This window comes from Giraffa tippelskirchi, chromosome 9, assembly GCF_054371585.1.
Source record: "Giraffa tippelskirchi isolate mGirTip1 chromosome 9, T2T-mGirTip1v1.2.pri, whole genome shotgun sequence".
NCBI classification, from domain to species: domain Eukaryota; kingdom Metazoa; phylum Chordata; class Mammalia; order Artiodactyla; family Giraffidae; genus Giraffa; species Giraffa tippelskirchi.
In genome coordinates, this window is record NC_137283.1 from 81,448,548 (window position 1) to 81,466,590 (window position 18,043).

The 18,043-nt window shown below is 39.9% G+C and overlaps 1 protein-coding gene and 1 pseudogene across 16 annotated transcripts in view; one reads left to right on the forward strand and one right to left on the reverse strand.

Moving 5' to 3' along the window:
- Window positions 1–18,043, reverse strand: part of PHF3 (PHD finger protein 3) — a 92,840-nt gene that overhangs the window by 35,885 nt on the left and 38,912 nt on the right. The window lies entirely within an intron of this gene.
- LOC145520841 (HAUS augmin-like complex subunit 3) lies at window positions 9,285–15,141 on the forward strand (annotated as a pseudogene).

Below are 18,043 nucleotides of genomic sequence, written 5' to 3' on the forward strand. Positions count from 1 at the left end.
TGCGACCCCATGGATTGCAGCATGCCAGGCCTCCCTGTCCCTCACCATCTCCTGAAGTTTGCCCAAGTTCATGTTCACTGCATCAGTGATGCCATCCAGCTATCTCATCCTCTGACGCCCTCTTCTCCTTCTGCCCTCAATCTTCCCCAGCATCAGAGACTTTTCCAATGAATCGGCTCTTCACGTTGGGTGGCCAAACTACTGGAGCTTCAGACTTCAGCGGCAGTCCTTCCAACCAGTATTCAGAATTGATGTGCCTTAATATTGACTGGTTTGATCTCCTTGCTGTATAAGACACATTTAGGAGTCTTCTGCAGCACCACAGTTCGAAGACATCAATTCTTTTGATGTTCTGCCTCCTTTATGGTCCAGCTCTCACAACCTTAAGTGATCACTGGAAAGACCATAGGTGACTATACGGACCTTTGTCGGCAGTCACGTCTCAGTTTTTCAACACACTCTGTAGGTTTGTCATAGCTTTCCTGCCAAGAAGCAGTACTCTTCTGATTTCATCCCTGCAGTCACCATTTGCAGTGATGTTAGAGCTCAAGAACAGGAAATGTGTCACTACTTCCACCTTTTCCCCTTCTATTTGCCATGAAGAAACGGAAGTGGATGCCATGATCTTAGTTTTCTTAATATTTAGTTTTAAGCCGACTCTTTCACTCTCCTCCTTCATCCTTATCAAGAGGCTCTTTAGTTCCTCTTTGCTTTCTGCCATTAGAGTCGTATCATTCACATATCTGATGTTGCTGATGTTTCTCCTGCCTACCTTGATTCCAGCTTGTAACTCATCCAGCGTGGCATGTCTCATGATGTGCTTAGCATATAGGTTAATTAAACAGGGTGACAGCAGACAGCTCTATCATACTCCTTTCTCAATTCTGAACCAATCTGTTGTTCCATACATGGTTCTAACTGTTTCCTGACCCAAATACAGGTTTCTCAGGAGACAAGTAAGATGGTCTGGTATTCCCATCTCTTTAAGAGCTTTGCATAATTTCGATGATCCACACAGTCAAAGGCTTTAACGTGGTCTATGAAAGAGAGGTAGATGTTTTTCTGGAATTCCTTTGCTTTCTCTATGATCCATTGAATATTGGCAATTTGTCTCTGGATCCTCTGACTTTTCTAAACCCAGTTCAGACGTCTGAAAGTTCTTGATTCAGGTAATGCCGAAGCATAGCATGCAAGATTTTAAGCATGACCTTTCTACCATGGGAGATGAGTGCAACTGTGTGATGGTCTGAGCATTTTTTAGTACTACCCTTCTTGGGAATTGGGATGAGGATTGACCTTTTCCAGTCCTGTGGCCAATGCTAGGTCTTCCAAATTTGCTGACAACATCATCACTTTGACAACATCATCCTTTAGAGTTTTGAATAGCTCTACTGGAATTCCTACTACTGGAAAGTTCAGTTTTCATTCCAATCCCAAAGAAAGGCAATGCCAAAGAATGTTCAAACTACCACACGATTGCACTCATCTCACATGCTAGCGACGTAATGCTCAAAATTCTCCAAGCCACGGTTCAACAGTATGTGAACAGTGAACAGTGAACTTCCAGATGTTCAAGCTGGATTTAGAAACGGCAGAAGAAACAGAGGATCAAATGGCCAACATCCGCTGAATCATCGAAAAAGAGAGTTCCAGAAAAACATCTACTTCTCCTTTACTGACTATGCCAAAGCCTTTGACTGTGTGGATCACAACAAACTGTGGAAAATTCTTGAAGAGATGGGAATACCAGACCACTTTACCTGCCTCTTGAGAAATCTGTATGCAGGTCAAGAAGCAAGTTAGAACTGGACATGGAACGACAGAGTGGTTCCAAATCGGGAAAGGAGTACGTCAAGGCTGTATATTGTCACCCTGCTTATTTAACTTACATGCAGAGTACATCATGCGAAATGCTGGGCTGCATAAAGCATAGGAATCAAGATTGCCAGTAGAAATATCAATAACCTCAGATACGCAGATGACACCACCCTTATGGCAGAAAGAGAGGAAGAACTAAAGAGCCTCTTCATGAAACTGAAAAGAGGAGAGTGAAAAAGTTGGCTTAAAACTCAACATTCAGAAAACTAAGATCACGGCATCAGGGCCCATCACTTCACAGCAAATAAATGGGGAACAACAGAAACAGTGACAGACTTCATTTTTTGGGGCTCCAAAATCACAGCAGATGGTGACTGCAGCCATGAAATTAAAAGATGCTTACTCCTTGGAAGGAAATTTATGACCAACCTAGATAGCGTATTAAAAAGCAGAGACATTACTTTTCCAACAAAGGTCCGTCTAGTCAAAGCTGTGGTTTTTCCAGTAGTCATGTATGGATGTGAGAGTTGGACGGTGAAGAAAGTTGAGCACAGAAGAATCGATGCTTTTGAACTGTGGTGTTGAAGACTCTTGAGAGTCCCTTGGACTGCAAGGAGATCCAACCAGTCCATCCTAAAGGAGATCAGTCCTGAATATTCACTGGAAGGACTGATGCTGAAGCTGAAACTCCACTACTTTGGCCACCTGATGCGAAGAACTGACTCAGTTGAAAAGACCCTGATTCTGGGAAAGATTGAAGGCGGAGACGACAGAGGATGAGATGGTTGGATGCCATCACCGACTCAATGCACATGAGTCTGAGTAAGCTTCAGGAGGTGGTGATGGAGAGGGAGGCCTGGCATGCTGCAGTCCACAGGGTCGCAAAGAGTTGGACACGACTAAGCGACTGAACTGAACTAGAATTCCATTACATCCACTAGCTTCACAGCAGTGATCCCTGAGGCTCACTTGACTTCACACTCCAGAATCACACCACCGTAGTTATCCAGTTCATAAGATCTTTTTTTGTACAATTCTTCTGTGTTTTCCTTCCATCTCTTATTGATCTTCAGCATCTACTAGATCTCCATTGTTTCTGTTCCTTATTGTGCCCATCTTTAGGTGAAATGTTACCTTGTTAAAGTAAAATTTATTAAATTTCTCAAAAGTGGGATAAGTTTAAGTCACTTTACACCATACAGAAGGGAGAACCACAGTACTGCAGACTTCACATCTGACAAGCCTTAACTCAACTCACGCTGGCACTACAAAGGCCACACTCCACTGCTTCTAGGAACTTATCTCCTCTATTATGAAACTTGGCCCTAATTATCAGACTTGAGAAAAACCTAAAGAGCACGATCTCTTTGCAAAGTCATGACAATAAAGGTTCATATCTATTTCAGAGTTTGTGATCTGAAGTAAAATAAAAAGTTCTACATATACATCCTCTTAACAGAGCCCCTCAGGCTTCTCCTCTTACACAGCACAAGACCACCACCCAGCCTTTAAGGGCCTCCCTTCAGAAAGCATTCCCTTTATGGATGATTCACAAATTCCTTCCAGAGTCACGTCATGACACACATCATCAATTTGTGTGCTATATATACAATGAATTATTTGGGGATGAATTTATCATTTTAAATATTGGTATGTTTCTAATTTTAAAAATACAAATAATGCTACTATCTTTTATCCCCTCTTAAATTTCTTCTTTACAATAAATTTAAAAACACAAGTTTACTGAGTCAAAGAAGGCAAATTTATACATTCTACTATTTTTCAATGTCATCACATGACTTTCAAGAAAGAGTATAAACAATTTACACTGCAAAAAGTTTCATATGAAGTCTCAATTTAAGAACTTACTAGCACTGAATTGCAGATTTTTAAAAGAAACACGGTTACTATAAGCCTGACATACATACTGCCTTTCTGTTTTTTTTAGCTCGGCCTTCTTTTCTAGGCTGGTCTTAAGGCGTTTGTCTCTCAATAATTTATATGAACTCTTTGTGTAATATGTGCATTACCTATTTAATGCAAGTATTTTCCCTCGTTTACCTTATTTTAGTATTATCTCATAGTCTAAGTTAATTTTTCTTCAGAATACTGTCTTCAGTTCCTCCAACAGGATTAAATTATCCATCCTTTCTGTTAAAATTTAACACATTCTAAAGTCTTATATTTAAACATGCACAAATATTTCGACTTTTGTCAAACAATTCATACTTGGGGGAAAAACTGATTAGTATTTCACAGAAAGAGAGTTGCTATCAAACAAATCTAAAAGACACTAGGTTAAATGAAGTTAAAACAGCTTCTTCACTGCAAATCTTCAGAGCCTTCAATGTTACAGGCATATATGCGAGGGAAAGAAGTGCACACGGCAAGACTGCTTCCCGAACTTCACGCTCTCACACACACCAATAAAACATGCACCAAAATGCAGCGACAGTTATTCAGAAAGCAGCTGTCTCCTTCTTCTCATTCATACTTTCTAATCCATCTCATATTAAAAACACTTCGTCAAAAAGAATTTCCCCAAAAAATATATGATCACTGGTGCCATTTTTTAAATCTTTCCTTTTTAAAGTTATACATGTACCTGATTTTAATAAAGAGTTGTGCTGAAGTATATAAAATTTATGAAGAAAAACATTAATGCTCAGCACCCACTCAATTTCGTTCTGCTTCCTCCACTGGACCTCAATTCCCTGGGAAAATGTAGGTATTATCTCCCTCCACTGAAAGGCTACTGTAAAACTATCCTAACAAGTGCTTGACTGCAAACATAAGAGAGTAGCCATTATAATATCTTAGCAGATATTTTAATTATTTTTCAAACCATTTTCCGTAGCCCTGAGTACCCCACACTGTGACCCCTCCCTAACTGTCAAAATAATTTCTCTTATTGCCAAAATGATTCTATCATGTTATTATAAAAGTGAGATGGTAATGATTCACTAACTTTTGGGCATTTTAATTCCATCCTAAAATAGCATAAATTATGTACCTTTATAGTAATTCATTCAAAACTACTGAGCACCTACTATGTGTCACATGCTGGCATAGATTATTAGAGATACCAATGATAAAGAATTCTCAAAACACACAACTTAGTTTCTTCGCTAAATGTGAGAAGTAAGGGGTTAGAAATAGAAACATGTATGCATGCTCAGTCGCTCAACTGTGTCTGACTCCTTGAGACCCTATGGGCAGTAGCCCTCCAGGTTCCTCTGTCCACAGGATTTCGCAGGCAAGAACACTGGAGTGGGTTGCATTTCCTACTCCAGGGGAACATCCTGACCCAGAGATTGAACCCATTTCTCCTGCACCTCCTGCAATGGCAGGAAGATTCTTTACCACTGAGTCACCTGGGAGGCCATTTAGTAATAGTAATGGGGGCAAATCAGATTGATTATATTCTTTGCAGCCAAAGATGGAGAAGCTCTATACAGTCAGCAAAAACAAGGCCGGGAGCTGACTGAGGCTCAGATCATGAACTCCTTATTGCCAAATTCAGACTTAAATTGAAGAAAGTGGGGAAAACCACTAGACCATTCAGGTATGAGCTAAATCAAATCCTTTATGATTATAGAGAGGGAGTGAGAAATAGATTTAAGGGACTAGATCTGATAGAGTGCCTGATGAACTATGGACAGAGGTTCATGACATTGTACAGGAGACAGGGATCAAGACCATCCCCATGGGAAAAAAATGCAAAAAAGCAAAATGGCTGTCTGAGGAGGCCTTACAAATAGCTGTGAGAAGAAGAGAAGTGAAAAGCAAAGGAGAAAAGGAAAGATCTACCCATTTGAATGCAGAGTTCCAAAGAATAGCAAGGAGAGATAAGAAAGCCTTCCTCAGCGATCAATGCAAAGAAACGTAAGAAAGCAATAGAATGGGAAAGACTAGAGATCTCTTCAAGAAAATTGGAGATACCAAGGGAACATTTCATGCAAAGATGGGCTCAATAAAGGACAGAAATGGTATGGACCTGACAGAAGCAGAAGATATTAAGAAGAGGTGGCAAGAATACACAGAAGAACTGTACAAAAAAGATCTTTACAACCCAGTTAATCACGATGGTGAGATCACTCACAGACATCCTGGAATGTGAAGTCAAATGGGCCTTAGGAAGCATCACTACGAACAAAGCTAGTGGAGGTGATGCAATTCCAGTTGAGCTATTTCAAATCCTGAAAGATGACGCTGTGAAAGTGCTGCACTGAATATGTCAGCAAATTTGGAAAACTCAGGTGTGGCCACAGGACTGGAAAAGGTCAGTTTTCGTTCCAATCCCAAAGGAAAGCAATGCCAAAGAATGCTCAAACTACCGCACACCTGCACTCATCTCACACGCTAGTAAAGTAATGCTCAAAATTCTCCAAGCCAAGCTTCAGCAGTATGTGAACCGTGAACTTCCAGATGTTCAAGCTGGTTTTAGAAAAGGCAGAGGAACCAGAGATCAAATTGCCAACATCCGCTGGATCATCTAAAAAGAAAGCGAGTTCCAGAAAAACATCAATTTCTGCTTTATTGCCTATACCAAAGCCTTTGACTGTGTGATCACAATAAACTGTGGAAAATTCTGAAAGACATGGGAATACCAGACCACCTGACCTGCCTCTTGAGAAACCCATGTGTAGGTCAGGAAGCAAGTTAGAACTAGACATGGAACAACAGAGTGGTTCCAAATAGGAAAAGGAGTACGTCAAGGCTGTATATTGTCACCCTGCTTATTTAACTTATATGCAGAGTACATCATGAGAAACACTGGGCTGGAGGAAGCACAAGCTAGAATCAAGATTGCCGGGAGAAATATCAATAACCTCAGATCTGCAGATGACACCACCCTTGTGGCAGAAAGTGAGCAAGAACTAAAGAGCCTCTTGATGAAAGTGAAAGAGGAGAGTGAAAAAGTTGGCTTAAAGCTCAACATTCAGAAAACTAAGATCATGGCATCCAGTCCCATCACTTCATGGCAAATAGATGGGGAAACAGTGGAAATAGTGACAGACTTTAGTTTTGGGGGCTCCAAAATCACTGCAGATGGTGACTGCAGCCATGAAATTAAAAGATGCTTACTCCTTGGAAGGAAAGTTATGACCAACCTAGATAGCATATTAAAAAGCAGAGACATTACTTTGCTGACAAAGGTCCATCTAGTTAAGGCTATGGTTTTTCCAGTAGTCACGTATGGACGTGAGAGTTGGACTATAAAGAAAGCTGAGTGCAGAAGAATTGATGCTTTTGCACTGTGGTGTTGGAGAAGACTCTTGAGAGTCCCTTGGACTGCAAGGAGATCCACCAGTCCATCCTAAAGGAGATCAGTCCTAGGTGCTCACTGGAAGGTCTGATGTTGAAGCTGAAATTCCAATACTTTGGCCACCTGATGCAAAGAGCTGATTCATCTGAGAAGACCCTGATGCTGGGAAAGATTGAGGGCAGAAGGAGACGGGGACGACAGAGGATGAGATGGTTGGATGGCATCACCGACTCCATGGACATGAGTATGGGTGGGCTCCGGGAGATGGTGTTGGACAGGGAGGCCTGGCGTGCTGTGGTTCATGGGGTTGCAAAGAGTCGTACACGACTGAGCGACTGAACTGTACTGAAGAGGGTAAGCGTTTACATAGACTGATACATACTAAAGTCACATAGCAACCAACTGAACATATGAACATATTGACCTATTTCAATTCTAATTCAATCCGTAAAAAGATAAATGTGTGGGATTTGGGTAAATAAATGAACATTGACTGCATACTTGAAAATATGAAAAAGTATCTTTATTTTAGACAGGATAATATTGATGCTATTTTTTTAAATAAAGAACTGTTTTATTTTACACTACTGAAATATTTACAGATGAAATTATATGATTTCTGAGCTATTCTTCAAAATAATCTTGGCTGAAGGCAGGTAAGGAGGACTGAAGCCTGGTGTGCTGCAGTCCATGGGGTCGAAAAGAGTTGGATACGACTGAGTGAGTGAACTGTACTGAAGGTGAAGCGAGTGGGGTTTAAATGGAATAAGAACTATTAATATTAAGTAACTGTATAAGTAACAGGTAGATGAGGGTTCATTTATTGTACTAGTCTCATTGCTTTGATGTTTTCCATAAAACAGAAAAAAATTTTAATAACTGTTGCCATGCAGCTTCCTTTTAACTAGGATGAGACAAATAAAAAAGATACATAGCGTATAAACTGAAGAGAAGAATAACAGGGAGAACAAAGAAGGGAACAAACAGCGGTCTATAATTTTACACCGAGAGGCCAGGGAGAGCCGGGGATACTGGTGCTGGTGTCCCCTGTGCGAGAGCGTCCAGGAGCAAGCTCACTGCTCAGGCCAGAAAGAGCCTGGGGATGGCAATGCCGAGGTCAATTTTCAGCAAAAGCAGAACCAGTGGAGGGAGTAGCTTTCTAGGCAGAAGGCACATCAAGTACCTAGACTCTGAGGCAGCAGCATGCCCAGGATGGTGGAAGAACAGAAGAATGGGGCAAGTCTATGTGGCCAGATTGGCAAAAAGGGAGCGAAGAGTAGGTTAAAAACAGAAAGGTACAGGGGCAAGCTTGGCTCAGTCTCGTAGGCCAGGAGAACTTTAGTGTTTTCCTTGTGTGAAATGGAAAGTGACCAGAGCACTGTGAATAAAAGTGATAGGATCTAGCTCTCCAAGATTGCTCTAGATGCTCTCCTGAGAAGATACGGGGCTCAGTCAGAGGTAGGGAAACCACTTCCAGGCTAATGCAATAATCCACATGAGAAATGGTAATGACTAAAACCACAGTGGCAGTGAAGAAAGTGAGATGGATGAGTTACCAGACTTTGGATATATTCTGAAAACAATGCCAACGGTATCTCCTGATCAAGTGAATACAGAACATGAAAGAAAGTAAATAAAAAATGACTTCAATGCTTTTTGTTAAGCAACTCAAAAGAAGTTAATGTTTCTAGAAATGAGGGAGACTGTAGACAATAAGCGGTACAAGGAGAACTGGGAGGTGGGGAAGCAGGTACCAAGAGTTCAGTGTTAGACATTAAGCTTAAAATGCCCAAGAAACAGCCAAAGAAGTAAATACAGGAATCTGGAGTATATATATTTAAGAGATGAATTATAAAGAGTGTTTTAAGTCATAAAATTGGGCTTCTCCAGTGACTCAGAGGGTAAAGAATCTGCCTGCAATGAGGGAGACCTGGGTTCAATCCCTGGGTTGGGAAGATCCCCTGGAGAAGGGAACGGCTACCCACTCCAGTATTCTGGCCTGGAGAATTCCATGGACAGAGGAGCCTGGCAGGGTCCATGGAGTCGCAAAGAGTCGGACACGACTGAGCAACCTTCACTTTCATTTTCACTTTTCAAGTCATAAAATTATTATAACATCACCATAAAAGTGAGAAGAAATAGAGAAGATGCTTAAAATCTGAACCCTGAAATACTCCAGTGCCTAGAGGTCAAGAAGATGAAGAGGAGAATCAGAAGAAACAGAGAGGAAGCCAGGAAGGTAAGAGAATAACCAGGAATGGTGAACTAAAAATCGCATCAGGCTGAGTGACACTGCTTGCAACCCAGGGCAGCTGATGAGAGCAAAATCAGAATGTGGAGGAGATATTGAGGACGAGAGCAATAAAATTCTTTCCAGGCGTTTGCTGTAAACAGACAAAAAGAACAGGGCATGACAACTATACTGATGAATATAAATGATGATGTGTGGTTAACAATGAAATTCAACTGTAAGGACCTTGACAGAGACTCAGACTTCTACCAAGCACAGAGAAAAAGAGATATTCCATCATGTTAATTACAGATCATATCCATGGAAAACAGAAAACAGAAACATAATCAGAGGGGACTTTCCTGGTGGTCCAGTGGCTAAAACTCATGCTCCCAATGTAGGAGGCCCAGGTTTGATCCCTGGTGAAGGAAATAAGATTCCATGTGCCACAACAAGACCCAGGACAGTCAAATTAATTAGTTAATTAAGACTTTTAAAAAGGAACCCTAATCAAAAACATGAAAACCTAATTTCATAAATATCTAAGTATCTGATTTCATGAATATCTAAATATGTACCTAAGTATAGGATATAAGACCAAAAAAATGCACCAAAGCTTTTTTTTTTTCCTTTTTTTAACTACCAGGCAACATGTATTATGAAATTAAGGAAAATATAAAAATGTACATAACAATTTTTCAGTTGAATTAGCTCCACTCCATAATTTGAAGAAGCACAGAGAAGAGGCACTTGGCCACCAACCCAGCCAAGTCCAGAAAACTTAGAGTAACCAGGTAAACACCATTAACACAAACTGGAGTGTTAAGTGGGAACTGGGGATTACTCAGTTGCTTCAGAATCTGCTCCTCGGTTGTTTGGAAATCACTGTCTCAGAGTTGATTTACACAATCCACTAATTATAGACTTAACTTGGCTGAAAAACTAAATATTAAGGTATTCCTGTAAGCACAATCCAAGGTGATCCTACAATTGATCCTTGAATAATATAGGTTTGAACTGTGGGAGTCCACTTATTCACAACTTTTTCTTCAATTATAAACACTCAATATCACATGACCCACGGTTGGCTGAATCTGTGAACTTGAAACTGCAGATACGGAGGAACTGTGGACAGGAAGGAATCTCTGATATGTACGGCAGACTGTAAATTATACTCAAAATTTTCAACTGTGCTGAAGGCTGACATCCCTAAATCACACTGTTCAACGGTCAACTGTAGAACTACTATTAACACTGGATTATTTTAATCTGACAAAAGGATTGACTAACAACCACTTAAATTAATGTATACTTTTCATTTGCTATTTCTCTACTAGGAATGTTCTTCTTCCCATACCCAGGAACCCACTACATGTGTCCAAGAACACTGCTTCTCTTGGGACACCTCCACACACAGACCTGCCCTGACCAGCCCAACTCTTTGAGATGGCCTGGGCCACCAAACAACCAACCGGACAGTCTCCATCACCTTACATTGTACTTGGAAGCTCCAGGACAGGGATTTTGTCTCGAACACAACCAGCACGTGATGGGCACCCAACAACTGTTTCTTAAATGAACAAACAGCACCAACCACTTTTTCCCAAATAATTACACCTTACAACTGTGCAATCACATGCTGTAAGCTGCTGGTGCTTGGAATGCTTTTTAATGAGAATGTTACCATAAAACAGGAACTGGGTGAAAAAAAGGTGACTAATCCTCCTATAATTACACATATTACCTTTATTTATTTTCACACTGCAATGAATCAGATCTCAACAACACACTTCGTTCTATAATATTTTGTTTGCTTTTATTCAAACATAAAAGAAAACCAGAGACAAGTGAGACTAAGCAAAAAGTTCTTAGAGGATTACATATTTTTCAGTATGTAAGACTGATTAACATCCTTAATCTATAGCAGAACATGACAAGACTCTACAGATATTATACACAAAACTAAATAGAATACAAACTGTACGAGAGCAGAGATTTGTCAGTGTTTTCTGATATATCTATAAATCCTATAACAACCAATGTAATTACTACTAACATCAGCAGATTGAAAACATAACCTAACTGCACCAAAACTCAAATATAATTCCTGGGTATTTTATTCTTTTTGGTGCAGTTAAGACTGTTTTCAATCTCTATTTAATGTCAAAGTTTCTTTTACACAGTAACATTTATCTGTGGTAATGTAACTTTAGCTCTGATGCATTACTGCATTACTCATTGTATCTTTCTGAGCAGGTAGCTCTTCTGTTGTTTGGCTGTTTCATGTTGAGATACTTCCTTCTAATCTCTGGTTTCTAAAAACTATAAGCATTTTTACTCTGAGTTCTGGAAGGAGTTACCCAATGCTACTGTGATATGGAGTTCAGTCACTCAGTCGAGTCCGACTCTTTGCGACCCCATGAATCGCAGCACACCAGGCCTCCCTGTCCATCACCAACTCCCGGAGTTTACTCAAACTCATGTCCATTGAGTTTGTGATGCCATCCAACCATCTCATCCTCTGTCGTCCCCTTCTCCTCCTCTCAATTTTTCCCAGCATCAGTCTTTTCAAATGAGTCAGTTCTTCACATTAGGTGGCCAAAGTATTGGAATTTCAGCTTCAACATCAGTCCTTTCAATGAACACCCAGGACTGATCTCCTTTAGGATGGACTGGTTAGTTCTCCTTGCAGTCCAAGGGACTCTCAAGAGTATTCTCCAACATCACAATTCAAAAGCATCAATTCTTCAACACTCAGCTTTCTTTATACTCCAACTCTTACATCCATACAAGACTACTTGAAAAACCGTATCTTTGACTAGATGGACCTTTGTTGGGAAAGCAATGTCTCTGTTTTTTAATATGCTATCTAGGTTGGTCATAACTTTCCTTCCAAGAAATTAAGCGCCTTTTAATTTCATGGCTGCAATCACCATCAGCAGTGATTTTGGAGCCCCCCAAAATAAAGTCTGTCACTGCTTCCACTGTTTCCCCATCTATTTGTCATGAAGTGATGAGACTGGATGCCATCATCTTAGTTTTCTGAATGCTAAGCTTTAAGCCAACTTTTTCACTCTCCTCTTTCACTTTCATCAAGAGGCTCTTTAGTTCTTGCTCACTTTCTGACACAAGGGTGGTGTCATCTGCATATTTGAGGTTATTGATATTTCTCCCGGCAATCTTGATTCCAGCTTGTGCTTCCTCCAGTACAGCGTTTCTCATGGTGTATTCTGCATATAAGTTAAATAAGCAGGGTGACAATATACAGCCTTGACGTACTCCTTTTCCTAGTTGGAAGCAGTCTGTTGTTCCATGTCCGGTTCTAACTGTTGCTTCCTGACCTGCACACAGGTTTCTCAAGAGGCAGGTCATGTGGTGTGGTATTCCCATATCTTCAAGAATTTTCCACAGTTTCTTGTGAGCCACACAGTCAAAGACTCTGGCATAGTCAATGAAGCAGAAATAGATGTTTTTCTGGAACTCTCTTGCTTTTTTCGATGATCCAGCAGATGTTGGCAATTTGATCTCTGGTTCCTCTGCCTTTTCTAAAACCAGCTTCAACATCTGGAAGTTCACGGTTCATGTACTGTTGAAGCCTGGCTTGGAGAATTTTGAGCATTAGTTTGCTATCGTGTGAGATGAGTGCAATTGTGCAGAAGTTTGAGCATTCTTTGGCATTGTCTTTCTTTGGGATTGGAACGAAAACTGACCTTTTCCAGTCCTGCGGCCACTGCTGAGTTTTCCATATTTGCTGGCATACTGAGTGCAGCACTTTCACAGCATCATCTTTTAGGATTTGAAATAGCTCAACTGGAATTCCATCACCTCCACTAGCTTTGTTCATAGTGATGCTTCCTAAGGCCCATTTGACTTCACATTCCAGGATATCTGGCTCTAGGTGAGTGATCACACCATCATGATTAACTGGGTTGTGAAGATCTTTTTTGTACAGTTCTTCTGTGTATTCTTGCCACTTCTTCTCAATATCTTCTTGCTTCTGTTAGATCTATACCATTTCTGTCCTTTATTGAGCCTATCTTTGCATGAAATGTTCCCTTGGTATCTCCAATTTTCTTGAAGAGATCTCTAGTCTTTCCTATTCTATTGTCTTCCTCTATTTCTTTGCATTGATTGCTGAGGAAGGCTTTCGCATCTCTCCTTGCTATTCTTTGGAACTCTGCATTCAAATGGGTATATCTTTCCTCTTCTCCTTTGCTTTTCACTTCTCTTCTTTTCACAGCTATTTGTAAGGCCTCCTCAGACAGCCATATTGCTTTTTTGCATTTCTTTTTCTTGGGGATGGTCTTGATCCCTGTCTTCTGTACAATGCCATGAACCTCCGTCCATAGTTCATCAGGCCCTCTGTCTAAATCTATTTCTCACTTCCACTGTATAATCAAGGGACTTGATTTAGGTCATACCTGGATGGTGATATGGAGTAGAGGTTTGTTATTGTTTCTTTTGTTTACTCATGGTAACTTCCTGATTGGAGTCAGATTTACAAAGTGGTTCTAACCTCTTGAGATGAAAATTTGGAAACCGTGAATTTTTGTATATATTCATGCGTTTGTTTATCCAAGCTGTGCTTAGGACTGAACACTCATTGTATGTTTCGGCTGCTGTTATAGGAATTACAGATATATCAAAAAACAGTGACAAATTCCTGCCCTCATGGAGTTTATATTCTACTTAATGTTGTATATAATATCAGTAAAAGTCTTATCCTGGGCTGCTACTGACTGCAGCTCACATACATTTGTGCTCAATATCAGTTAATTCACTTGTAAGCAAATAATTTGAGCCTGAAATCAAGTATAAAATGGGCGGAGAAGAATCTTCATAGCCTCACTAGCAAGGCTCTTGGCAACGATAATCTGGATGCTAAAATTTCTAGCTCCAACAGTGAAGTTCTGATACTCGACGAACAGATCACTCATTTAAAAGACAAAGTTTTGCCTGCTATGGTAAAAGAAAATATCCAGTTATTGAATATGTCAGTTGTAAAGGGAGATTTGATCTGCAGAGTAAACAAGACTATTACAGCAAGACAGCAAGACAAAAATTGTTTTTAAATCAGCTGATAAAGCAAAAGGCATCATTTGAACACGTACAATTATCACATGAAACTGAATTGAGAAAGCATTAGGACATGAATTGTCTCCTTGAAACTTGATTCAAGTACTTAGTCAAAGTGATTCGATGCCCCAGCAGTGACTGAAAATGCAGACCCATCAGTATCTCAGCAGATAAATCCTAGGAATACCATTGATACCAAGGATTATTCTACTCACAGGTTTTATCAACTTTTAGAAGGAAAAAATAGGAAAAAAGAATTATTACCCAAGGAAATCTGGAGAAGTGGCTGAGAAACTAAAACAGGATGTTTCTTTGGTACAACAACAGTTGGCAGAATCTTCTCAGGAATATTCTTTCTATCCAAACTAAATAATGATGTGGACATGCTCTGTTACGCTTTGTAACAAGGAGGAAATCAGCTTTTGTTTAGTGATCAGATACTTGAGTTGTTTACAACTTTTGGCTGTTGGGTACAATGCTGCTGTGAACATTGTTGTACAAGTATTCAAGTCCCTGTTTTCATTCCTTTTGGATTTATACCTATATGTGGATGCTGGAACAGAGTTAACAGAGCAGTTTCACTAGGTTGAATTAACTAAACAAGCTAAATCATCTTCCTACTGATATTCTTGCTGATGTGAAGACCAAAAGAAAAATTTGGGTATCTAGTAAACTGCATCAAATGGAAAAAGAATTATATGTATATTTTTTAAAAGATGAAGATTATGTGAGACTTTCAAGAATTTAAGAAACCAAAGATGAAGGCTATTTGTTTTGAAGACTGAAATCTACCAAAAATGAAATCTTTACTGCATGTGCTACATTTTAATGTTTTATATATTTGGAGAAGAACATAGCTAACAATGGAAAAGGAAATGGCAACCTACTCCAGTATTCTTGCCTAGGAAATTACATGGACAGAGGAGGCTGGCGGGCTACAATCCATGGGGGTCTCAAAGAGTCAGACACGACTGAGCAACTGAACAACAACAAAATATCCATTAATAACATGCCCAAAACAATCTACAGATTCAATGCAGTCCCTAACAAAATTCCAATGGTTCTTTCACAGAAATAGAACAGGCAATCCTCAATTTGTATGGAACCACAAAAGATCCTGAATAGCCAAAGCAATCTTGAGAAAGAAGAACAAAACTGGAGACATCATACTTCCTGTTTTCAAGCTATACTGTTTTCAAACTACATCATACATACCATATAACTGTACCATAAAACAATCAAAACAAGCACACTGATCAACAGAACAGAACTGAAAACCCAGAAACAAATCCACGCATGCTGCTGCTGCTGCTAAGTCACTTCAGTCGTGTCCGACTCTGTGCGACCCCATAGACGGCAGCCCACCAGGCTCCCCTGTCCCTGGGATTCTCCAGGCAAGAACACTGGAGTGGGTTGCCATTTCCTTCTCCAATGTACAAAAGTGAAAAGTGAAAGTGAAGTCGCTCAGTCATGTCTGACACTCAGCGACCCCATGGACTGCAGCCTACCAGGCTCCTCCGTCCATGGGATTTTCCAGGCAAGAGTACTGGAGTGGGTTACCATTTCCTTCTCCACGCATACAAGGTTATTAATTTATGACAACAGAGCCAAGAATACACAAAGTAGTAGTCTCTTCATTAAATGGTGTTGGGAAAATTGAATAGCTTATGTAAAGAACGAAACTAGACCACTATCTTATACCACACACAAAAATCACCACAAAATGAGTTAAAGACAGGAACATGAGACATGAAACCATACAACCTCCTAGAAGAAAACATAAGAGAGAAAGCTCCCTGATATTGGCCTTGGCAGTAATTTTTTGGATTTGACACCAAAAGCAAAAGATACAAAAGCAAAAATAAACAAGTGTGACTACATCAAACTAAAAACCTGCACAACAAAGGAAACCATCAATAAAATGAAAAGGCAACCTACAGAATTGGGAGCAAATACTTGCATATCCTACAGCTGATAAGAGGTTAGTATCAAAAATATATGAAGAATTCATTCAACTCAACAGCAAGAAAACAATCCAATTAAAAAATGAGTGAAGCACTAAACAGACATTTTACCAAAGGAGACATACAAATAAATGGCCAATAAACACATGAAAAGGTGCCAACAATCCCTAATCATCTGGGAAATGTAAATAAAAACCACAATGAAATATCACCTCATACCTGTCAGAAAGGTTATCTTCAAAAAAATAAAACAAGAGAAATGTAAGTGTTGTCACGAATGTGGAGAAAAAGTACATTCGAACTGTTGGCAGGAATGTAAACTGTTGAAATCACTATGGAAGTTCCCCAAAATACTAATAGAAATACCATGTTGTTGTTTTAGTCACTAAGTCTTGTCCAACTCTTTGGCGATCCCGTGGACTCTAGCTTGCCAGGCTCCTTTGTCCGTGGGATTTTCCAGGCAAGAATATTGAAGTGGGTTGCATTTCCTTCTCCAGGGGATCTTCCCAATTCAGGGATAGAATCCAGGGCTCTTGCCACAACACCTGCATTGTCTGGCGGATTCTTTACCGCCTGACAATGCAGGAGACGCGGGTTCTATCCCTGGGTTGGAAAGATACCCTAGAGGAGGAAATGACAACCCACTCTAGTATTCTTGCTGGGATAATCCCATGGACCAAGGAGCCTGGCCGGCTACAGTCCATGGGGTCACAAAGAGTAGTATGTGACTGAACATGCACTTAGAACTACCATACCATGAAGGAATTTCACTCCTATGTGTATATCCAAAAGGTGATGAAAACAGGATACTGGAGAGATATCTGCACTCCCAAATCCATTGCAGCATTAGTTACAACAGCTAACGTACAGAAACAGCCTCATCTAACAATGGCTGAATAGATAAAGATGTGGAATATATACTGTGCAGAATATTATTCAGTCATGAGAAAGAAGAAATCTTGCCATTAGGGATGACACGGATGGACTCTGAAGGCATTGCGGTAAGTGAAAAAAGCCAGACAAAGAAAACAGAAACACTACACAGCTATCACTTATGTGTGGAATCTAAAAAAAGGTCACTTAGACAAAAAGAGTAAAAAGGTAGTTTTCCAGGGGAAATAAGGAGACTGAGGTTGGTAAAAGGGTAGAAACTTTCAGCTGTAAAATGATTAAGGTCTAAGGAGCTAATGTAAAGGCATGAATGGTGACTATATTCAATACCACTCTATTATATAACTGAAATTGCTTTTAATTATACAATATGAAACGAACTTAAATGTTCTTACCATACACACACACACACACACACACACAAAGATAAATATATGGAGTGATGGATGTACTGATTAACCATATGGAGAGACTTCTTTAATAATGTGTATCAAATTGCGAAGATACGCATTTAAAATACCATACAACTTTACATGTTACTTGTATCGAAAAACTGAAAATTTTTAAAAACTTAAAGAAAAGATATTAAGAAGAGGTGGCAAGAATACACAGAAGAACTGTACAAAAAAGATCTTCACGACCCAGATAATCATGATGGTGTGATCACGCACCCAGAGCCAGACATCCAGGAATGTGAAGTCAAGTGGGCCTTAGAAAGCATCACTAAGAACAAAGTTGGTGGAGGTGATGGAATTCCAGTTGAGCTATTTCAAATCCTGAAAGATGACACTGTGA